Here is a 24,586-nt window from a genome sequence, read left to right as displayed (position 1 = left end):
ATATGGGCTTTTAATTTTCAAACTACTAATTAAATCCCTTTTCCTTGTCTGACAAGCATGAATGTGATCCTTACTCACTGGGTCACAAAGTCTTCTTGGATGGCCTCCTCTCTGTCCATATCTTACCATGCCCACCTTAGTAAAGTGTTGGTTGAAAAAAAAAAACACGGAAAGAAAAAGGAATAATAAGATAATTGTAAACAAAAATATTTTCTTGCTATGGACATGTAATTTGAGCATGTGTGTGTATATATGAGATTGAGATTTTCATTATTTTATAAAAAATTTTTAATTACTTTTTTATTTCAAATTAATATGAGGGTACAAATTTTTAGGTTATATTGTTCTCACTTCCACAGTAAAGTTCAAGTTGTAGAAGAGCCCCTGCCCCGGAGGCATGCTGAACATCCTCCCATTGTGCACATTAGGTGAGCTCTCACCAATCACCCTTCCTCTTTCTGCCAATCTCCCTCTCCCAATCCCATACTCTCTCTTTACTTACCCATACCCGTTGCTAGACTAGGTTTGTGTTTTATCTTTTGTGTGAACATGCAATTGTTTATATATTGGTTTCATATTAGTATTGAACACATTGGATTTTTTTTCCCATCCTTGAGATACTTTATTAAGGTCAACATGAAAGATGTAACATCTCCATCTTTTCTTATCACTGAATAGCATTGCATGGTATACATATACCACAATTTGTTAATCATTCATATGTTGGTCAGCATTTGGGTTGCTTCCACCACTTGGCAATTATGAATTGAGCTGCAGTAAACATTCTGGGGCAAATGTCTTTGTGGTAGAATGATTTTTGTTCTTCTGGATAGATACTCTGTAATGGGATTGCAGGATCACATGGAAGGTCTACTTTCATTTTTTTTTTTTTAAAACGCATCAGAATTTTATTGCTTGAAGAATACAGCATATGAAATCACAAGAATGTCAAAATGAAAAGTCACTAGACTTCAAACATATAATACATTATCAGATGCGGTAAAATATTAATTAACCTGAACACTGCATCGAAAAAAAAGGTATGGAAAAATATCTAAGTTGTTTACTTAAGAAACAGATATACTTAAAATTGAAAGTATAAGGATGTTACAGTACAAATTAGAAAAGCCAACACTTATTAACTTATTATTTTTCTAGACTAGACTACCTTTGGTACTTAAAGTTCTTAAGAAACAATTCTATCTTGTCTAAATGCACTTCAGGGATATGACATCCATGAAGTAACTTCAACTTAAAACATTCAGCAAAATTAACCTTTCTGTTACATGGAAATAATAAACCTATATTTCACTTTTTCTAAAACTGCAAAATATGACTATAAGAAATATAATACTTAGAAAAATTTACTTATTTAGCTCTCCAATTAAAATTGGAATCCTGGCAACCACAATCTATTTTGGGGCCTGGTGAATATAGAAATTTAAATTATTTGGCAATTGACATGGAATGTATTTACTTCATAACTTCATACTATTTTAAATGCCTTTTCCTTTGTTTGCAAAATATAAATACTATGCCATTTCTTCAACACTCTGGAGTCCTATAATCACTACTATACTTTTATTTATGGAACCAAATTAAAGCTTCTCTCTTTTAAAAAGCAGGTTCAAAATATTTATGTTTCATACAGGGCTGATCAGTTATGACACTTTCTTAAACAAAACCAATCTTTTTTAAAGCTATCACTCAATTATGACGGAGAGACAATGCTGCCATTTCAAAAGGCCATCTAGTCAAGAAAATGTAAAAGCAATGTGATAAACAATTACCACAAGTTAAATTAAAAAAAAAAATCCCTCTCTCATAGCAAGCATGCTCATTAACTTTCATTTCTTTTCCCCAGCAAAGATGTAACTTCATGAACTTCAGTTTAATTCATGAACTTCAGTTAAACCAACAGAACCCAAGCAATTGTTTTACAAGTCCCACCTACATAAGCATGGATGGACTAAGCAAGTAATACTATTAACAATTACTCAACTGGAGTGAAACCGTAAGAATCCTGACAGTCCTCAAAACTGGGCAGTCTCTGAAATGCCCATAGTGTAGCTCAAGATGAATTATACCATAAAACTTTAGTTTTTACCTTTATACAAAAAAAAAAGCCCACCAAATTTATATAACTAGTACTGAACATACTCCTTCCTAGTTTTTAATGTCTTGTTCTGAAATTTTCTAAACAAGTGCATTTATCTGAGCCTATATATTTATTGCCTGTATATAGACAAGGGTCAAATATTCTAGGATTAAACTCTTTTCACCAACTTAATCCAAAGTCTACTGAGTCACCTCCCACCCTCCCCAAATAATTTAAATTCCCAATTTTTTGTTTAGTTTAAAAAAAAAAAAACTAAAGAGGAAATGCAAATACAGATTTAGAGCTTCTGTATAAATTTCACTGTATTTTTATAAACTTGAAGTTTTCTGTAACACTGTTTATTGATCAAATAAAGGACTCACTGCTATCTAAAATTTCATAAACACCATTACAAATTCAAAACTGATATTATACTGAACTTAAGTTTTCAACAGTTCAAAGAGACAGATTTTACATGTATAGCACACAATAGATGAAATTTAACAGCAGACATTCCTAGAATACCAATGGCAAGTCCACCAAGATACATACAAAATTGCAGATAAGCATTTCTTTCACTGTTTGTTGTACAGAGAAAAACATCTATAGAGGAAATAGAAACCCAGTTGGTAATTTCAGATATCATCATCTTCATCTTCATCCTGAGAAGATCCTGCCTGATTGGATGCACTGGCTGAGGCAGCAGCAAGCTGGGCTTGTTGGGCAGCTTGCTGCACTTGAAGCCATTCCTGTTGGGCCAATTCTGCTTGTTGTTGTCTAGCTTTTGCAAATAATTCTTGCTGCTGTCTCAGCAATTCTTCTTCAGGAATGCCAAGGTTTTCCAAACGAGAACTGACCTTTCTTCTTTTTAACGCTACTGTCTTGCATTCTTGTAAGACTTCTTTTACTTCAGTGATGTAAGAACCAAAGCCCAAACTTTCTAGTGCTTGTATGACATGCTCTGGTGAAATGGTCTTCTTTTCCGACTTGTTGCAAATCTCATTGGCTTCAGAAGATAGAAGGTGAATGAATTCAGTGCAGCAGTTCACCACCAGCTCTCGAGCATCGTTGGCCACTCGGACATTGGGGAGAGTCTCTTTAATCATTTTATTGATAGCAATAAATATTGATAGCAATAAATCCCCTCTCTGGGGATAGTGAGATCAGCATCGTTGCCGGACGAGGAAGCCATAGTACCTTCCTGCCTCTCGTGGCCCAATTTTAAAAGCTCCCAGGCGCTGGTCCCCTGGCCCACAGAGATTTCTCACAAGGCTGCCCTAGGAGAGTGATGGGGGTGGAGGGTGCTCCGGGAAGAGGGTGCAGAAATTGAGGAAGGGGGAGGGAGAGGGCTCGAGAGAGCAGGGAGTATCCGAGTGTGTGAGAGATTCAGGGTGAGTTGGGAGAAAAGGCAGGGGCCTGAGGATTCCGGGGAGAACACTGCCCAGTTTGGGGAAGGGAGAACAAGGTGGTCCGGAGATTTGAGCAGCTGGGAAACCACCTGCTTGTCTCCCCAGAGGGTGGGTGCTGTCGCCTAACTGGTCCCCAAAGGCGTCGGAGCGCAGGCAAGGCACAGGGGCCCTGGCCTCTCCGCGGTTCAGGGCGGACAACCAGCCGGCCGGTCTGCAGCGCCGGAACCCCCGCCGCCGCCGCCGCCGCCTGGGCCAAACCATCCTCAGACACCCGCGCCGCCGCCTCACGACATGTCACAGGCCGCGGCCGCTGCTGGCACGGCGGTGGCCGCCTGGGAGCGAATAGGGATAGAACTAGGCACAGGGAGAGTCGACGTGCCGGTCGCCGTGACCGTTGAGCCCGAACGCAGACCGTTGAAGTCGAAGCGGCGGCCATGGTGGTCCCTCCAGAGGCCAAGCAGGTCTGCTTTCAGTTGTTTGAGAATTCTCCATACTTCTTTCCACAAAGGTTGTATTAGTTTGCAGCCCTGTCAGCAGTGTAGAAGGAGTTTGTTCCCCTCTCTCCACATCCATGCTGGCCTCTCTAGATATGGTACTTCGTGATGTGGGCTAATCTTGCTGGAGTTAAGTGGTATCTCGGGGTGGTTTTGATTTGCGTTTCTCTGATAGTTAATGATGATGAGCATTTCTTCATGTGTTTGTTGGCTATTCGTCTGTCATCTTCAGAGAAATTTATGTTCAAGTCTCTTGCCCACTTAGAAATAGAGTTGTTGGCTTGGTGCCCATAGCTCCGTCAGTATGGGTGCCAGCCACATAAACCCAGGGTGGTGGGTTCGAGCCCAGCCTGGGCCTGCTCAACAATGACAACTGCAACCAAAAATAGCTGGGCGTTGTAGTGGGTGCCTGTAGTCTCAGCAACTTGGGAGGCTGAGGCAAGAGAATAGCGTAAGCTCAAGAGTTGGAGGTTGGTGTGAGCTGTGATCCCACAGCACTCTACTGAGGGCGACATAGTGAGACTCTGTCTCAAAAAAAAAAAAAAAAAAGAAATGGAGTTTTTTTTATCTTTCTTGTTGATTAATCTGAGTTCTGTGTAGATTTCTAGTTATCAGACCCTTTTCAGTTTCATACATGCAAAAATCTTCTCCCAGTCTGAAGGCTGTCTGTTTGCTTTGTCTGTGGTGCCCTTAGTTGTGCAGAAACTTTTCAGCTTGATCAAATCCCAGTTATTTAATTTTCATGTTGCTGGAATTGCCAGGAGGGTTCTTACTAATGAAATATTTTCTCAGGCCAATATCCTCAAGCATTTTACTGACACACTCTTCTAGAATTTGTATTGTTTTGTGACTTAAATTTAAATCTTTCATCCAGTGAGAATTAATTTTTGTCAATAGTCAGAGATGTGGGTCCAATGTCAGTCTTCTACATGTGGCTAAGCAGTTCTCCCACACCATTTGTTAAATAGGGATTCTGTTCCTTAGGGTATGCTTTTTGTAGGTTTATCAAAGATCAAATGAGGATATGTGGCTGGGTTCATCTCCACTTTCTCTATTGTATTCATAGATGCATGTCTCTATTTTTGTGCCACTACCATGCTGTTTTGATCACTTTTGGCTTGTAGTATAACCTGAAATCTGGTAACATGATGGCTCCAGATTTGTTTTTGTTTCTAAGAATTGTATTGGCTCTTCGGGGTTTTTCTTGTTCCATATGAAATGGAGTAGTATTTGTTCAAGTTCTTCAAAGTCTGATATTGGTGCTTTGCAGGGATTGCACTGCAATCCACCCGTGGATAGCTTTGGGTAGTATGGACATTTAAAAAATGTTGATCTTCCTAGCCATGAGCATGTTGTGTTCTTCCATTTGTTAACATCTTCTGCTATTTCTTTTCTCAGGGTTTCATAGTTCTCTTTATGGAGATCTTTCACATCCTTTGTTAGATATATTCCCATCAATTTCATTTTCTTTGGCACTACTGTAAAGGAAATAGGGCCTTTGATTTTATTCTCAGCTTGACTGGTATTGGTACACATGAAGGCTGATTTGTGGGTATTGATTTTGTATCTTAAGATGCAGCTATATTCATTACTTCCAAGAGCTTTGTAGTTGAGTCCCTGGAGGTTTTCAGGTATAAGATCATGTCAACAAAGAGTGGGAGCTTGACCTCCTCTGTCCCCATTTGAATACCCTTGAATTTCTCTTGCCTGATGGCATTGGCTAGGATTTCTAGCACTATGAGGAATAGCTGTGGTGACAGTGAGCATCCTTGTCTAGTTCCAGATCTGAGTGGAAATAGTTTCTGTTTTACACTATTCAACATGATATTGGCTATGGGTTTACTGGAGAGGACCCCTATCAGTTTAATAAATGTCCCACCTAAACCTATTTTCTTAAGTATTCTTTTCATGAAAGAATGCTAGATATTATCAAAAGCCCTTTCTTCATCAAGTCAGAGAATCTAATGGTCTTTGTTTCCAATTTTATATGTGATGAATTATATTTATGGGTTATATTTATGGATTTACATATGTTGAACCAACCTTGCATCCCTGGGATAAAACCAATCATGGTGTATAATATTTTTTGTATATGTTACCACAGTCTGCTTGATAAGATCTTATTGAATATTTTTGCATCAATATTCATTATTGATGTACAGTTTTCTTTTTTTGGTTGGGTCCTTTCCTGGTTATGAGGATCAGTGTGATATAAGATTTTTTTTTTTTTAATGAGTGGTATTATTTTTAACACAGTATAATTATAAAATGTTTTAAGATATATGATGTTAAATTTTTAAGAAGGATTAGTGGCTCATTAGTAAATATTTAAAGAAGAGGGAGGTCAGTCAAAGACGACTGTGTTTGTATTTAGTTACTTGAGTTTTATTTTACCCAAAGTTGCATGTAAGGTAAATTGCAGTCCTTCGTGCTTCCTTTGGTTATGAAACTGGCAGTACTCACATCAAGAGGACTATTTTATCATGCATGGTGTTTTGGTGACAATTATTTATCATCTCTTCCATTTCTTTTATAATGTGGCAGTGAAATAGTATTTGAAGTTTGGAAAACTGAGTGTTTCAAGCAGTAGAAACCCACTAAACCCAAACTGATTTTATTAAATATTCTGATCTTGCTAAAAATATTAATGTATATTACTGAAGCCCTGACATTCACATCTGTAACAAAGGAATTGATTCTTTTCACTGTTTTTTAATGTGTATTGTTGTGGTGAAGAACGACGCGAGGGAACAGCAGCTTTACTGCAAATGCAAGCTTGCTCCTGCAATGTTTTGGAAAACAAGAAACAGGCTACATCTCAGATTGGCATGTAGCAAATGAGTTTTATTTGGGATCACCTTATATAGTCAAGCAGTCACATACACTCCATTAATTTATAATCAAAGAATTTTCCTTCTTAACAATTCTTAGCTAATTTTAACTTTGCTTGAGGACATCAATTCTAAAAATCAACAATATCTATTCAAAACATCCCATCTTAACATTATTTATGGAAATGTTCCAACTATGTGTAAAAGTCAGAAACTTGGAGGGATAATACTCAGGATTTCCATGTGCCCATGAGATTTAAAAGCCAAGCTTTATGATTCTGTTTATCCACAGCGCTTGAACCTATAAAGCCGTTAAGACAATGTTTTTCTCACATCGTCAACCTCTGGGTTGTATCTCCAGTAGGCAGGCTCTTAACCTGTGGCCTTATCTGGGCTTAACAACCGCATCATAAAGTCACTGCAAATGGAATTTTATCTTCCTATTTCACAGGCCCTAAATTCTGACCAAGGCAGCTAGCTTTGAGCTACTGTGTTAGCAAAAATCATTTTAACTTGCCTTTCCCTGCCTCAATGGCACATATGTGGGAATTTATCCCACACGTATGGCATCCTAGGATATAAAATAATCTAGATGTTTTTATGTAGGTTAATGATGGAACAAAATGTTCTGGAATTCTTCCAAGTGAAATGACAGTGTTCTCCAGTCAGGTGATACTATTCAATTCTAGAAGGTCAACAAGAAATTATTTAATGGGCATAATGTGTGTTACTTTACTTCAGTGCTGGATCAACTAAAAGCTCTGACATCATCACTATGCAGTGTATCCATGTGACAAACTTGTACTTATGCCCCAGACATTTATATAAAAATCAAGATCACAGCGTATCAGACTTCAAGGAATACAGATCTCTGATGCTGATTTACCTAAAGGGTGGTCCTTTTTTGTTTGCTTCTTCATTTGTGGCACTGTCTTATTTTATAATCTAGGTCATGAACATGTTATGATGCTAGATTTACCTCTATGCATATAGATTTTGAGAGTTGATATTCAGAGAATTGTTACTCAAATCACTCTTCTAACAGAACTCTCTTGAAAACTGATTTTATATATTCTTAGTGAATTAAGGATAAACGATAATTGCATTTAATCATATTATAGTATGTAAGAAATTGGTAAAAGTATATTTTTATTATATTTCTGAAATCCAAATGTGCCCAGGATTTGTAGTTACAAGAATTTGCACAAAAGCCTGGGTGAAGGCTCTCTATTTGATTTTGTCATCTCTAAAATTAGGGTAATTGTTGCCTATTTTTAGCATTTTTATAACAATGAAATAAATATGTTTTACATCATTATTGTTATTTTATGTCTACAGTACTGCTTATTCTCAACTCTACTTAGATAAATGACATTACCCCTTCAACATGTTTTATGAACTTAAGGTGATGCATGCAGTGCTCTAACCAGGAAATTAACTTTTTAGAAGAAAGATGATTTATTCATTCTCAATATTGAATATTTCTAATCTAACATATTTTACACTAGTTGCTTTCTATACTCTGTATATGTGAGTTTATTTCAGATTTCAATAATCGATTTTAAAGTAAGAATAATTGTTTATTTGTTTATTTACTTAACAGCTTACACATTCCTTCATTTTGTTTTCCAATTTTAGGGATTTATACTTTAGTTTACTTAAAATTTTGTCCTAAATTATGAACTCATAATTTTAATTCAGGTTAATATCTACGTACCAAGATATGAAAAGTTGAACTTCCTTCAAAGTTCAAAGAGGAGTATTTGAAGATACATACACAGCTGTAGAATTTTATAACTGAGGGAAACCTAAAAGTATAATTTATAGATAACATAACTGAGGCTTTAATATTACTAAGTTAGTTAATGATAAAACTCATGGTATGACCATTAATCTTTAACAATTTTAGTTTTTGACATTTTTATATAACCTCCCAATTCTGTTAAAAGTAGGGGATAGCATATTCTTTTTAAGGACTGAAAGGAGAGGAAATTAAGAAGTCAATATGGGGTAAAGAAGACTTCTAGACAATATATGTCTTTGCATAATTGGATGTTGGAGTGAAACGATGTCTCCATATTTCCTTTAATCACTCTTATGTCAGTGTTCCACATCTATGATCCAGGCAACTGGCCTAAGAGAGCACTCTTCGGGAATGCTCATTTGCTCTTTGCTCCTTTCTGGCTCATAGAAGAGAGGGGTTTTCAGCATGCTAATCTGGCTAAGGGAATTATAAGACTGCTGTTGCCTACAGTCTATTTAGCCTATCTGTCTTCTCCAGGATGAAGTCAGCTACTTGAGGGCCATAGTTCTTTTTGGGTTAGTTGAGCTTCATCTTTCACTAAGTGGCATCTTTATCCCCAAATTAACCCCAGCAGATTCCTGTCTCCATTGAACAGCTGATGGTGTGTGGTGTTAAACCTCTAAACCAGGCATCCTCATACTTTTTAACAGGGAGCCAATTCACTGTCCCTCAGACCTTTGGAGGGCCGGACTATAGTTTAAAAGAAAAAACTATGAGCAAATTCCTATGCATACTGCACATACCTTATTTTGAAGTAAAAAAAACAAAACAGGAACAAACACAATCACGCCGCCTCATGTGGCCCACGGGCCGCACTTTGAGGACCCCTGCTCTAAACCCTATTCACAGGAATACCTCCACCAGTGTTTCACTGATATCACAGGCAGGATAGAGGTCCCACATCTCTTCATAAGAGTCCAGATCTCTTCCCTTTGTTTAGGGGAGATTACAAAGGTCCAAGACTCTTACATTGCCTGTAGGTGAAGTTGGGAAAGGGCTCACACAGAAGTGAAGCTCACTGGAATATCCCTACCACTCTGCTCTGGATCCTCATGTATTGAAGTTACTTCCATTTGGAATAGTTTTTGGTCTTATTTTTAGATATCAAAGTCTTAACTTTTTTTTCCCTGCCCAAAGGCTGTGATTGAATATGTCATTCTAATTAACATTTCACATAGTCTTTCTTTCATGTACATATGAAAGTAAGACTTCTCCATAACAGCCTCTCACACAAAGTGCAGCCAAAGACCTGTACAGTAGTGAATGATACACAATATTCTTAAACCATTTTATGGATGATAATGCAATTTTTAAATTTTTTTGTTGATTCATTGTTCAACAAAGACTGGTATGACGTCTGCGTGTCCTGGGAATATAGCCTCAGCTTGGTCAGGTACTCAAATTTTGAGTGTGCAATGCTTGGTGCTCCCTCCTCTTTGTACCTCTGCTTCCATTCCAGGCCAGTACAATAATTGTGAGCTTTATATACTTTATACACATATACACGTAACTATTTTAGAACCAACTAGTTATAAAGTTCTGAATGAAATGTTTATTATTGTGGCTGCTTGGATCCACCTGTCTTAGACTCTTCCTAACAGCAACTTTGAGAGACTGTGGATTGTGGGCCAGACCCAGCTCTGAGCTAGCCATTTGACATACTACATGTGAGAATGTTCAGTGACTATTGTGTTCTAAATGTGGTATCCGTAACTGACAACTCCCTTTTGTTTATGACTATAGTTTTCTTCATGGCCCATCTAATCAAGATTTTATAACTTGTACTAGGAAACTGTAGTCTTTAAGTACAAAGATCCATAACTACACTAATGCTTCATTATTGCCAGTAAGATGTAAGAGAAAATCTTGCTGACGTTTGTAGAAGAATCCTAGGTTTCTGGTTTTAGTACAAACCGCTGAGTGACCCACACAGATGTTGGCATTTAAAGTAGGAAGCAGTTTTTATCTAGGGAACAGAAAAACAATACCGGAGCTCCAGAGGAACAATCCTCTAACCTCTTTCTTCTGTCCTATAATCTACTATTTTTAAAACGTGTATCAGAGCATACATAGCCCTCTTCTTCCTGCCCTGATAACATTTTCTATATCCATATTCCCCACTCCCATGCCATGACGCACCTCAGCTATTCCTACTATTCTTCTCCGGGATACCTTTCTCACTAGCTTTTCCATTAATAAATCTAAGTGATAAAACATCTCAGAGGCTTGTATTTTTGATCTGGAAAACTGAGATAAAAGTAAACTAGGAATGATCTGTAAGTTCTCACAGTGAACCAGCTATAAATCTCTTCTAGAGATAAGTTATTTTTTAGTGTATAAATTTCATGAAGATAGAATTTTCTTCTAGAATTAAGTACATCAATATATTTGTCTGAAGCTAATACAAGATACATACTATTTCTAAGAATTCATGTTAATTGTCTTTTTTTATAAGTGTATAGTTACCACTGATCTTGAAAATCTCTGATACAGAAAATATTTAAATTATGACAGTGTTTAAAAACAAAGTGTGCATTTTAAGTCCACCAATACTAATGTATTACTTTATCAAACTAAATATAGTCATTATTAGGTCAACAAGTTAAAGTTGAGATCCTTTGAGAAAATAATTGAAAGAATATCAATTTATTCAAATGATTACTTTATATCATTTTGTTCAGTGATGTGTGTTTAAAAAATAAACATAGCCGTATTTATTAACAAATATTAAAAATGTTAGAATATATAAAATATATTTATGGGTACACAACAAATATACTACATAAACCACTATACTTATTGAAATCATAAAATTAATCTGCTATTAATTGGAATTTTAAAAAAGTATATTTGTCATTTAGATGTAAAATACATTTGTGTATTTATCAATGCACAGAGCTGGCGTGTTTCGATTTTTTCCTAAGTGAAATCCCTCTATGTATGTTGATTATTTCACACACATACATTTAAAGTAAGGGCATGTAAAAATCTGTTCCTTAATAAAAGCAATCGGAACACTGGAAGAACCTATCAAAATCAATTTGCAGAACTCTGAAAATTAATGAAGGATTTCCAACAATTTGAAGAACATTTATTTCAGAAAAATGGGGAAAAAAATCTCAGTGAGAAGCGTGAGCTTTGTGGCCTTTGAATTTATTCTCATCTTCCCTTCTCCACATCTTCACAGAAGAATTGAAACAGTCCTGTAGTCACAGTATCCATAATGTTACTGACAGAATAGTAGCCCCTAAGGATTTGCTTATTATAATCCTTGCAAGCTGTGATTGTAGTCTCATATAGGCAAGGAGACCTTTGAGATATGATCAAGGATCTTGGGATGGGATGATTATCTTGTGCTATTTGTGTGGGCTTGTTATCATCACAAGAGTCCTTGTAGGAGGGATGCGAAAAGTTAAAGAAGAAAGGAGAGGCCATGCTGCTGACTTTGAACATCGAGGGACCACAAGCAAAGGAATGCAGGCAGCCTCTGAAAGCTGGATGAAGCAGAGAAAGAAATTTTGCTTTAGAGCTCCCGAAAAGAACAGTCTTTCAGATTTGTTTAGACTTCTGAATTTCAGAACTGAAATTTAATAAATATGTATTGTTTTAAGCAACTAAGTGTGTAGTGTTTTGTGATAGCAGCAATAGCAAATTAGTACAGATTCTGGTACCTAGAAGTAGAACCCTGCTGTGTCATCTACCTAAAAATATACAAATGGCTTTGGAATTGTGTAAAGATTTATTTCTGGAAGAATTTTAAGGAACATACTAAGAAATGCTTAGATCACTTTAATAGATTCTTAGTGGAAATATGGTTATTAACAGTGCTGCTCATGTGGACTCAGAAGGAAATGAGGAAATTTTAAGAACCATGAGGGCAGGGGACTCTTGTTATAAAATGACAACATGCTTAGCTGAATTGTGTCTTAAAGTTATTTGGGGAAAAAAAAATAAGTGAAGATATGTGGAAAGACAAATTTGTAGGCAATGAACTTGAATTAATAGTTGAGATTTTCAAGAAGTGTTGGAATTTGTGGCCTGGTTTCTCCTTGTTCCTTATGATTCTATGTAGTACAATGTGAAAAAAAGAGAAAACTTAAGTTTTCCACAAAAAGGAATCAGGAATTGATGATCCCTTAGCCTATCTTGCCTACACAAGACACTAAAATTAGAAAATTCAATGCCAGGAGAGTGTACCCTGGAGAGAAGGCCCATAGAGTACCTGGACAAGCTTTTGGTAGTGCCTCTGAAGTATCAAAATTTTAGAGTATTGAGTCCCAAAGAGTGCTCTTGGAAGAGATTAAGCATGTGACCTATGGATCTAAGCAGAAGTCAGGGAAGGAGTTGGAATTATCAAGGATGTATCAGTGGAGTAACCTCTTTGGAATTTCAGTGAATCCAGTGACACATACAGGATATTGGTTCCTGGCAGATAGCACCAGTTTGGACTACAAAGCACATAGAAAGAAAGGAATAAAAACTGTGTAATGAAATTACTCAGCAGAAAACACATGCTTTTCTTTTCTCTCACTTTTTTTTTTTTTTTGAGATAGAATCTCACTTTGTTGCCCAAACTAGATGCTGTGGCATCAGCCCAGTTCACACAGCAACTTCAGCCTCCTGGGTTCAAGTGATCCTCCTGCTTCCTCCTCCATCCTGGAGGAGCTGGAAATATAGGCACCTGCCACACTGCCTGGCTAATTTTTTCTATTTTTATTTAAAATGGGGGTCTCTCTCTTGCTCAGGATGGTCTTGAATATCTGAGTTCAAGGGTTCCAGTCACATGCTTTACTTTAAGGAAAGTGAAGGATGATTGTGAGGGCAGAGCTGTAGGACAAGAGGACAAAGCCCTTAAGTCAGAAAGTAAAACAGAGACACAGAATTATTCCAAGGCCTTAAAAACTAGTGGAGTTCAGCATGCTGAATTTCTAAATACATACAGCATTCTCCCTTTTGAAAAGATATGCCTCTAACAGGTATTCTATGTCTGCTTTACCGCCGCGTTATGGGAAGAGTAACATGTTTCCTTGTTTCACAATTCACAGTTGGAGAGAAAATTTGACTCAAAGTGGATCACACCTGGAGTCCTAGGTTTACAATGATGAGAGCTGGGATTTTTCAGCTGAGGACATATATACAGGATTTTGGACTTAACATGGTGAGGTGGGTGGCAACTGGGTAATAGTAAGTATTGTTTGCATGTGGGATGGATATGGATCTTTGGCAAAAGGACAAGAAAGGCTAATTTGTAGACAGAAATATGGTTTCCTAACATATGCATTATCTTAATCTGTGGAACTGATCCATATATTACCTGCTTGACAAAAGCTATTTTTCAAACATAAAAATTCTTGAGATTGGGAAATCATTCAGAATTATCTAGTTGAACCCAATGAAATCACAGGCTGCTAATGAGAGAGCACAGGGGGATCAGAAGGTTGGAAGCTTGGAAAGGCAATTTGAAAGATTCTTCCTACAGGCTCCAGAGGGAAGGCAAACCTGAGGGCCCATTTTAGACTTCTGACTTCCAAATTGTTAGACCACACATTGTGTTATTCAAAGCGAGGAATTTGTTGTGATAAATCTGAAAACTGGCCACTTCTCCATTATTTACTGGAAGGAAAAGAAAGTATTTGGACCTCCTCAAAAGTCTCCTTGGAGAGACTTGTGACTAATTGACTAATTGAAAGGTTTTTTTTATGAATCTACTTTCTGAGGATGTCTTTATTTGATCTGACTCTGAGCTCAGTTAGTGAGAAGGACCTGCATGGCAATTTATGAAAACAGTTAAATGAGGCAGTGAAAACAGCTGGGGCATGCAAGAGGTGACCGAAAACTCTTGTATGTAGCCTCAATGTAACTTCTAGTGCCATTGACTTATGTTTGAAGAAGCTTTCTCAGAGTCCTATGAGGGGATGTTCCTTTAATACCCTCCGAACTGATTAGCAAGCTAGTCATACAAGGGAAGGCAGACTCTGCAAGCAGTCTGGCTATCTCTGGAATGTCCTGGAAGGGACCTTGGAAGTGGAAAACAAGATAAGTTAATGTGCATCTCAGTTACATGTTGCACCTGTTTTCTCAGACAAATAGATGAATAAGTTTTATGGTTGCTCTGTGTTGGCTTCTTTGTACTCTTATCATATAAACCATTGGCTGCCAATTAGTTTTATTATTAGAATGTGTACGTGCAGAACTTAGTATTATTAAGAGTATATAAGCCTGCAAGAAATAAAGTTAGGGGCTGCATGCCTGAGCGAGCTACAGCCCTCTGCTTCTCAATAAACATTCTGACTGCTGGTTTTATCTCTGCGACTCTGGCCTGAACTGTTTAAAACAACACTTGTAAAAGGCAATTTGGGGAATGAGATATTCATATGAAGCTTTTAAAAGTTCTGACATATTCTTGGAAATCTAGAAGGCAAAAGCACATGTGCAAACTGTACAGATACCAAGAAAAGACCTGACAAGGAAATACTCCTTACCTCTGGCTGACCCTAAGTGTCTGCAAGCATGGACAGAAACCCATGCCAGTGTTGTAAACTGCCTGCTGTACCACTGAGAGCAAACCCCCAAACACAGACAGAATGGCTTGGCAAAGGCTGGAAGACATATTGGTGAGGAGTAATTAAGGACAACACTCTCTGTTCATTAGACAGACACTAAGCTAAATGAGAGGTTGTCCACACTTAACAAAGATATGGATGCAATATAAGTAGTTAAGGAAAGTCACTAAACAAAAAACAAGAAGAAAACAACATTAACCACAATAAGCCCTCAAAGAGGTGAAAATACAGTTTCCAGAGTTGTCACATAATACAGGGTGGCCATAAAGTTCATGTGCAATTTAAATACTTATGGCTGTTTAAATAGTGCACAAACTTTATGTCCACCCAGTATATTAAAAATACTTGTAAAAAATTACTGACACATAAATAAATAGAAACGTATGGCCCATACACAGGAATAAAATCAGTCAATAGAAATACACCAGAGAATGCACAGACATTACTAGGGATTACTAGAGACTGGCTATAATAAGTCAGTTATTGTAAGTATGTTTAAAGAAAAAATATACTTCAGGACTAAAATATAAGAATGATATCTCACCACATAGAGAACATATACACAGGTAAAAATTATTTTGAAAATATGTTTTAGTTTGTGGCTCACGTCTTATGTGTTTGAATAGGTAACTACATAAACCAGCACTAATATGTATAGATGGACATATATAATGTAGAAAAATGTGATTTATATGACAACTAATTTCAAAAGCAATTTTATAAAGCATCATCTTCATATCTTTCAGCCTATAACATATAGAAAAGTGAATATTTTTGCAATAATAGCCCAAAGAAGGAGTGGTGGGAAAAAAATAGCCCAAAGAAGGTGGGTTTGAGCAATGCTGTATTAGACTAAGGAAACAACCTCAACTGGTAAGAACTTCCTAAGAGCAAATTATATATATTAGATTATATATATTAGATTTTAGATTAAAATGGACATTTGTGGTTTTGCTTAACTTGTAAAAGCTTTTTAATTGAGGTATGTGAGTATTATAAAAGAATATTTTCTATGGTTTTTCTTGCTGTGTTATGCTAAAATGCTTTATCTTTACAAAACATCTTTTTTCTAGAAGCAGTACTGTTTACCTACAACAAAGAAGGCATGTCCTAGCCATCCTGAGAGAATCAAAGAAAAGTCAGAGCCAAGCTTTCCCGAAAGGTCTTGCTTTGACATGTGAAGCCTGTTGAGATTCATGTGGCTTGACAGTATCTACCAAAGTTCTTCTGTTGGGAACTTCACACCAAAATAACACTGAAGAGAGATGGGGCCTTTAAAAGGTGATTATGTCATGAGGCCTCTGCCCTCATTACCTCAGGAGTGGGTTACATAACATGGGAGTGGATTCCCAGTTAAAGAATGGGTTTGACTCCCTTCTTTCCCTCCTATCTCAGAGTATTCTGGCCATGGGATAATTTACACCATGTTACGACCCAGCAAGAAGGCCCTCACCAGATGCCAGCCCTTGGAACTTAGACTTTCCGGCCCTTAGAACTTCAAGAAATAAATCTCTGTTGTTTATGTTACCTAATCTGTGTATTCTGCTACAGTGACACAAAAGAGATTCTAACACAGAAAAGTGGCGCTGACAAGTGGGGTCTTTGCTGTAGCAAGTACCTGAAAATGTGGAAGCAGCTTTGGAACTGGGTAATGGATAGAAGCTAGAAGAATTTGGAGGAGCAAGCTACAAAAAAACTAGATTGCTATGAAGGGAGCATTAAGGGCCCAGAAAAAGAAAGACTAATCAGTAGGGAAATCTGAGACTTCTGAGCAGTTATGTAAGGGACTGAGAGCAGAATGTTGCTAGAAATGTATACAGGAAAGACAATTCTGATGGGGTCTCAGATGGAAATGAGGAAAAAGGTATTGGAAATTGAAATAAAGGCCATCCATCATTATTGTGCATTTGCAAAGAACTTTGTATAACTGTGTTTAGACCGTAGGGCTTTATGAAGGGCAGAAATTAAGAGCAATGAATAGCTATCTGGCAGAAGAAATTTCTGAGAAAAATATTGGAGGACCTGCATAGTTAATTTTATACATATATAAAATATGTGAAAGGAAATAAATGATTTAAAGATGGAATTTATAATCAAAGGAGAAGCAGAATGAATTTTTTTTAAATTGCAGCCTGGAAATGTGAAATGTGAAAAATACATGTCTAGGAAAGCAAACTAAGGGTGTGGCCAAGCGATGATGCATGCAGAAGGAAACCAGGTACTATTTACGAAGACAATGGGAAAATATGCCGTCAAGGCATTTCAGAGTTCTTCAGATTGCCTCTCTTGTCACAGCCTCAGAGCTTCAGAAAGGTGGAATGGGTTTAGAATATGGCCCCACTGTACCCTACAGAAACTCATTGCCAAGGGCCAATTTGGTTCTCTGCTCCTCACATTGTGGTGCTGTCCACCTTATCCATCTCACCCGTGGCTCAATGGGGCACAAGTGTGACTCTTGCTGAAACTCCAGAGGCCTCAAATGTTAAGTGCTGGTGGCATCCATGTAGTGTTGAATCTGCAGATGAGCAGAGTACATGAGCTGAGGGACCATGGCAGCCTCCATCAAGATTTCCAAGAATGTCTCAGACAGGTTGGAGGCCCAGACAGACACTTGTCATATGGACAAAGCCACCGCAGAAAAACCACTAAGGCAATAGCCAGTAGAGTTGTAGGAGTAGGGCAGTTCTCAAGACCATAGAACTGTAGGACCACCAGCACACAACTTCATCTAGGGAAACTGCAGGCATCAGACTCCAATTCACGGGAGCTGTTGGGTGAACTGTGCCCAGCAAAGTCACAGGGGCAAGGCAGAAAACCATACAGAAAGAAAGAAGGGTAACAGAACCTCAGTGTTAGAGTGGGAGTCCCAAGTTGGAAATCCCAGGTGGATCTTTTGTCTAGGGGATTATATAATCTTGCTTGTAAACAGGAAGGTCTTGGGAGTAAAAATCACACTTGGCTAGGAGCTTGCAGGCAGAAAACATCTCCCCTATGTTGATCAGGGAATGAATGAATATCTTAACCAACGACTGCCATCCCTCTAGCTCCAGGTAAAGCAGCAGGCTGTATACTTTCACCTTCAGGAGGGGTCTGCCTATGTGAAATACTGGCCAAAATGCTTTTCTCCTATCCTGCTATATTCAGAGAATGTGGTTTGGGGAATTAAAAGTGTGCTTGCTCAGGCATAGAATATGGTGGTCCTAGTCTAGCCCTGAATGAGGGAAACCTGTATCACTATGAGAGATCTTTAGAAAAATCCATGGGAAATGTGCAATCCAAGCAATGGAAAGCAAGGGGTGGAACTGATTAATCAGCAAAAGCAGACCAGTCAAAGGTCAAGGTCATGGCAACAGAGATTTGGGATGCTTAAGGCATTTTGCATATTGCCTTCTAGAGGACCACAGAAAGGTAACATCTGCTCACTATGAGTATATTGAAAAAGCTGGCCAAAATTTTAGTAGAAAAATGGCTGGGAAAGTACCACCAGAATCTCCCATCACAATAGCTCTGCTCATTCTCTTCATCAAACATGGGTAATTTTTTGCCTTTCACCCACATTGTGAGAGCACAGGTAGTGAGAATCAGATGGAGTCAATCAGGCTAAGGCCAACATGACACAATGAGTTGGGTCAGTTTAGGTCCTAAGTGAGCTTTCCCTCATGTTTCCCATTCTTAGTGTTTTGTAAATTTAGCTTCCACCTTAAAGATGTTTATCTTAAGTAGATTAGAAGAATTGAATTAGGAAATTCATTTTTTGAATTGGAGTCACTGAGTTACGTTATTATTTAAAATAAGAGTTAATGTGGTTTGTGTTTTGAACCTACATGTATAAAACCTGTATTTGGAAACAGAAGAACAGAACAGTCTTGGAGAGGTGACTCTCATTGTTCTCCAGAATCGCTGGTCTTTTGACAACATTTAGTGGACCTCTCCCCATTTCTTCATATTGGCTGGCAGTGACAGGTGCCCGGACCCTCTTTGTCCAATACCAGTTGCAGTCCGGATTTGGATCCTTCTGTTTTTTTCATATTTCCAGATGTTAAAAAAAGAATGCTTAAAGGCACTCATTTTTCTTCCACTAATAATCTAAAAAGCACTGCATCAACCTGATTAAATTCCCAGGACCTTCAGTTATTTAGAGATACACCAAATGGCTGTATTATTCCTTGTAAAACTATTCTGAAGTTGATGGAACAAATGCTGAGAAATAAAGATTATATTTTTAACTTTACCTTTCAGTTCTATTTTTCCATGAACTTTCTGAAGCCCTCTGATTTTTGTATGTGTAATATTTACTGAGCATGTATTCCTGACAGACATCACTCTAAACAGTTTATCCTTAGTCATCACAAAAATCCCAGTAGGTAGATACAACCACTACCCTCACTTTAAAGATTCCAAAACAGGGACACAGATTGTCAGGTAACTTTCACAAGGTCACTGAGATATGAATTAGAAGAGAAATAATTCCAACCATTTATAGAAAATCCATGCAAAACCTAAACAGGGTTTAGTTGAGCAAAGAATGATTCATGAATGCAGCTGCCCCAGAACCAGAATAAGTTCAGAGAGACTTTTGCATTGCCACATGGTTGAAGATTTATGAACAGAAAAAGGAAAATGACACACAGAGAGTGGAAATGAGGTACAGAAACAGCATTTGTCTTATTTGAGCACAGTTGGCCAGTTGGCCAAACTTCAGATATACAACTTCATATATGCAGTTGGGCTACAGTTCATGATATACAGAGAAACTTCTGGTTTAGGCCAAACTTAAAATATGTAAGGACACACTTTAGGCTAAACTTAATAAAAACAAGGTGGCTTATTTTCAGCACTCCTTTTTTTTTTTTTTGAGACAGAGTCTCACTATGTCTCCCTCAGTGGAGTGCTATGGCGTCACAGCTCATGGCAACCTCAAACTCTTGGGCCTAAGCGATTCTCTTGCCTCAACCTCCCAACTACAGGCACCCACCACAACACCTGGCCATGTTTTGTTGCAGCGGTCATTGTTGTTTAGCAGGCCCCAGCTGGGCTTGAACCTGCCAGCCTCGGTGCATGTGGCTGACGCTACCGGCGCCAGCCAGGACTCCTTTTACATTTCCTCAGTTTCTTTTGCTGATTTTCTCCCTTCCAACCCCTTTTCTTCTCTCACTTTCCTTAGTAATTGTCACATGTCAGTGAACCTTGACTAGCAGAGAAATGCAATGGCTACTAGGGAATAGAGAAGGTAAAGTTTCACTTCTTTTCTCCAGAAGTAGTTTTATTGTTGGGAACATCATGTGTTGATTTTTAAATAATAATCTTAAAGAAAAACAATCAGTGACAACAAGTATTTATTTATTGTGTGTTGGTGTGCCAGTCTCAGTGTTACTGATAGCTTGGCACTTGGCCTTGAGGTCACATTGGAAGAAGGACAAGTGGGTTCAGGAGGGGGAAAGAGAAGCTTATTAATTTGTCAGCAAGTGAGGAAAAGGCAGACTCCCATCTCCTCAAAGGGGATTTTTCACCATCAGGCTATCTTAACTTCCTCGATGGTACTGCAGAGACAATGTCCCCAGAACGATTCCCAGACAACCCCAACCAGGAGGAGGCCACTACCCAGCTGATGACTTCCCAGTTCCAGCTGGTGTCCATGTCCCCCTTCATCTCTGCCCTAAACCACAGAACAGACGTTTCCACGTCTTCTCCAAGAATCTCGAAAAAGGGACTTGGGGTGAAGAGGGCGACTTTTGGCGTGTGGTCAATCTCGAGCTTTGCGGTCCTCCAGCAGTAACTCCGGGGAACTGGGACAGGATACCGTATTCTACACTTAGGGTCCAGAAACAGAACCAGATGTCCTGGGTGTTGGGCACCAAGGTCATTTGAGATCCCATCTCCAAAGATTTCTGGGGAGGTTGTGCAACAGCTGTGGCTAGAAGTCAATTAGTGGACAAGGAAAGCCACGGCCAGAATCAGGCTCCCTCTCCGGGCTGCAGGAAGGTGTTTCTCAGAGGCTTGAGGGGGGCGGAGGGAGGAGAGGTGGGGAGCGCAAGGCTCATGGGGGAGGGGCAGGGACTGATCATTGTGATTGCGTCAGAGGGTGGGGCCTGGGAAGCAACACGGGAAGCCTGAAGCCCAGTCCAGACTTTCAGCAAAAGGCCCAGCTGGCCAAGCAACGCCCATGATCTGCCCCAGAACCAGTCTAAGACACCTCTCTCTCCAGAAAACACTTCCTGGGGTTTTGGCTCCCCTTCGTTATGACGTTTTACAGGCAGAGAGCAGCCCTGGATCGTGGTCAGAAGCTGAACTCAAGACTGTCAGCCAGCATAGTGGGGACATTAAAAGAAATGATTAACAGACCTTACTGGCTGTCATTTCAAGTAAGTATTAACTGGGGACATGACTGCAGCCCCAGGCTGTGCTAGATGCTGTATAATACTAGAGCCATAGGAAAGGTAGAGGCTGTACAAAGCATAGTATCTACATTAGCTCCAGAGTCAGGCAGCCTGAGTTTGAATCCTGCCTCTACTGTATGTCCCATGTGTGAATTCTGAGCCAGATTCTGTTTATATGTTCGTCCCTTTGCCTCATGTGTGAAATTGTGTAACTTAAAAGAATTACAAAAATTACAGAGTGCTACAAGTATTAATGTCATTAGAGCAGTGCCTGGAACTACAGACATTATTCAGTGAAAGTTGGCTTTTTTTATTATTTTAAATACCTCTATTTGACAAAACTCTCTGATTCTCCAAGCTCAGCATCTGCTGCCCCTGTGCTTTTCTTCATGTGCTGTTATTCCTGAAAGCCTTGGCATGGCCAGGTCCCAGCTCTAGGAACAGGCAGTCGTTGTTTCTCCTGCTTCAGCAATTTGAGATAACATGGTTAGTACGAGTGACACTCGCTTAATGGGAAATATCAGGAAGTTTGGGAGGCTCCTTTTTCTTGACCTTTCCTAGCAGTAGAACTTTCTTTTAATGCTACCGTGGAGTTCCCAACAAGTGGAGGGCTTTGGACAATGAACAAATACAGGTCTTGAAAAATACATGAGAAGGGAAATGAGAGCATTTCTGTAATTGGCTACCAAAGTGGCATGCAACCCAGCTGGGTCACATTCTAGAGTAAACAGATTATAACTCGAAGGTCTGTGTTTGTCCTGGAGTGATCATAATTTCAATAGTGTAATATATGGCTTTATCACACACATTTTGTTTCTCCTTTGGTACAACATAAATATGACTTTCTATTTCCTTAAGTTAGTTCCAGAATTTGTTCCAGAATAGTGGAAGGAATTATTTAACGTTTTCATGTTAATTTAATTATATAACTCACAGCACAGCCCAATCATTGTGTCTTGGAATAATCCAAAGGTATTAGTTAGAGTTTTCGAGAAAATGTAGCCAAAGAGATTTCTCATGTGACATTGGCTCATGCAACTGGTTTGCTGTAAAGTCCCACAGTCAATAGTCTGTTAACTAGATACTAAGCAAAGCCAGTGATATAATTCAATCTGAGCCCAAAGGCTGCAAACCAGGGGAACCAATGATGTAGATTCCAGACTGGGTTGAAAAGCCTGAGAACCCGGGTGCCTGAGAGCAAGAGATCAATGTTGTACCCAACAATATGGCAGGAAGAAGTTTATTCCTCCTTGTGCCCCCTTTTGTTCTATTCAGACCCTCAAAAGAGTAGATGTAGCCCACCCCCATCCACATCAAGCAGGGTAATCTGTTTGTTCATCCCATAGATTCAAATGGTAATCTTATCCAGAAACACTTTGTAGACTTGCCCCCAAAATAAAATTTAGTCTGAGTATCCTGTGATCCATGAGGTCCACATGAAAAATCAACCATCCCAGCGCCACACCTTAGCAAGATGGCATCCATATGCATCTTCTTAAACTATATTTAATCTTATAATAAAGACAAGCAAGATTATAAAATTCTACCCAATACAATATCATTATCCTGAGTAAAACTGTAAACCAATCCCTTCCCCCAGGAAAGGAATTAAAGGCCTTGAGTGATTTATATTCTTCTCCTTGCTATCCTGTGACTTAAATACCATGATGAAAAATTAAAAGTATTTAAATGCTATGATATAATATCAATACATCTTATGTTACATAAAAAGAGATTAAGAAAGAAAGGAAAATACACATTATACACAGCAAAATACAGAGGAAATAATTATGGTAATTATAGTTTTTATTTCTGAAACTCATTATATGAGTGTGTGTAACTACGTTCTACTACCTTTTCTGTGTTCATTTGCCTTCAGCATGCTCCTTGGCTGGTGTTGGTTTTCTACCTGGTGGAGGGTCTGGGCCATTCTCAGTCCTGCCTGGATTGAATTGTTGTAGTTTTCCATTCTCTCTAATCTCAGAACGTGGTGATACTGAGAGATGCCCTATGAGATTTCCTGTATTCCAGCATATTCTTCCTCATCTTTATTTTGTGGAGTACTAGTCCAACGTTACCTACCTTGTGAGAATTGATCACCCTAGCCAGGGCTGTAAATGGCTTCTTTCCTTGTTGATTCCAAGGCATGAGGATCCTAAAGTGGCTCAAAGTGTTAACTGCCACTTCAGTAAAATTAATGTTGTGCTTCTAGCTGGAAGGATTCTTTCCTCCTGAACTAAGAACTGTAGGCCTGCGAAGAAAACTTCATGTCAACAAGAAGCAAAAAGGTTGCTTGATTGCTAGTAGGGGTTATAGTGAGTGGTGCCATTTCCATCCTTTGATTCGTGACTATGAAATCCTGACTATGGGGAAATAGTGGCACATTTTAGATACTGACTCAAACTATATATAGTTTTTGGAGAGATGTTTGCCTTAGACTTCAAGGTATTGGTATGTGGGTGGCTCTGTAATGAATCCTCAAAAGGCCATTTCACCATCCATTCTATCAAGCCAGGTGCTTCAGGATGGCTGGGAACCTGTTGGGACCAGTGCATTTTATAAGCATGAGCTCATTGCCATGCTTCTTTGGGTGAGAGAGTGACAGAAATAATCATGATCTTTTTGTGTATAAATTTTTTTTTTTTTTTTAAATATGGAACGCTTCACGAATTTGCGTGTCATCCTTGCACAGGGGCCATGCTAATCTTCTCTGTATCGTTCCAATTTTAGTATATGTGCTGACGAAGCGAGCACTTTGTGTATAAATTTAATCTTCTTTATATAGTTCCTCATCTGGTAAAACCTAAAATGCTAATGTCGCTTGAGAACTTCTAGTTGACTTTAGTCACATAGTTTTTGTTTGTTTGTTTGTTTGTTTTTTGGTGGAGGGGTTAATCTTTTGGTATTTTGCCTGCTGTAAATGCCTTCTTTCCTTGTTGATTCCAAGGCATGAGGAACCTAAAGTGGCTCAAAGTCTTAACTGCAAGTTCAATAATATTAATGTTGTGCT

The 24,586-nt window shown here is 38.5% G+C and overlaps 1 non-coding gene and 1 pseudogene across 2 annotated transcripts; both read right to left on the bottom strand.

The window, feature by feature from the left end:
- Positions 1 to 2,395: 2,395 nt before the first annotated feature.
- Positions 2,396 to 3,290, bottom strand: LOC128592444 (protein Dr1-like; annotated as a pseudogene). Its single transcript, XR_008381869.1, has one exon. The product of XR_008381869.1 is annotated as a protein Dr1-like (transcript).
- Positions 3,291 to 24,223: 20,933 nt separating this feature from the next.
- On the bottom strand, positions 24,224 to 24,330 carry LOC128592836 (U6 spliceosomal RNA). Its single transcript, XR_008382048.1, has one exon. It is a non-coding gene; the product is annotated as a U6 spliceosomal RNA (small nuclear RNA).
- Between the last annotated feature and the right edge of the window lie 256 nt (positions 24,331 to 24,586).

Source organism: Nycticebus coucang, chromosome 8 (genome assembly GCF_027406575.1).
Source record: "Nycticebus coucang isolate mNycCou1 chromosome 8, mNycCou1.pri, whole genome shotgun sequence".
Taxonomy (NCBI): domain Eukaryota; kingdom Metazoa; phylum Chordata; class Mammalia; order Primates; family Lorisidae; genus Nycticebus; species Nycticebus coucang.
Note: the sequence above shows the minus strand (reverse complement) of the source record. Positions and strands in the feature narration are given on the sequence as shown.